Source organism: Oxyura jamaicensis, unplaced genomic scaffold (genome assembly GCF_011077185.1).
Source record: "Oxyura jamaicensis isolate SHBP4307 breed ruddy duck unplaced genomic scaffold, BPBGC_Ojam_1.0 oxyUn_random_OJ69669, whole genome shotgun sequence".
Taxonomy (NCBI): Eukaryota; Metazoa; Chordata; class Aves; order Anseriformes; family Anatidae; genus Oxyura; species Oxyura jamaicensis.
The window spans coordinates 1,504-2,074 of NW_023309526.1; positions in this window are offsets into that span (position 1 = coordinate 1,504).

A 571-nucleotide genomic window follows, 5' to 3' on the forward strand; every position below is an offset into this window, starting at 1 on the left:
TCCATTCCACGTGGTAGGACTCCAACCCCACGTGGTGGGACACCAAACTACGTGGTGGGACTCCATCCTACGTGGTGGTGGGACACCAAACTACGTGGTGGGACATCAAAATACGTGGTGGGACTCCATCCTACGTGGTGGGACACCAAACTACGTGGAGGGACACCGAACTACGTGGTGGTGGGACTCCATTCCACGTGGTAGAACTCCAACCCCACGTGGTGGGACACCAAAATACGTGGTGGGTCGCCAAATTATGAGGTGGGACTCCATCCTACGTCATGGTGGGACACCGAACTACGTGGTGGGACACCAAACTACGTGGTGGTGGGACTCCATTCCACGTGGTAGAACTCCAACCCCACGTGGTGGGACACCAAACTACGTGGTGGGACTCCATCCTATGTGGTGGTGGGACACCGAACTACGTGGTGGGACACCAAACTACGTGGTGGGTCGCCAAATTATGAGGTGGGACACCAAATTATGAGGTGGGACTCCATCCTACGTGGTGGGACACCAAACTACGTGGAGGGACACCGAACTACGTGGTGGTGGGACTCCATTCCAC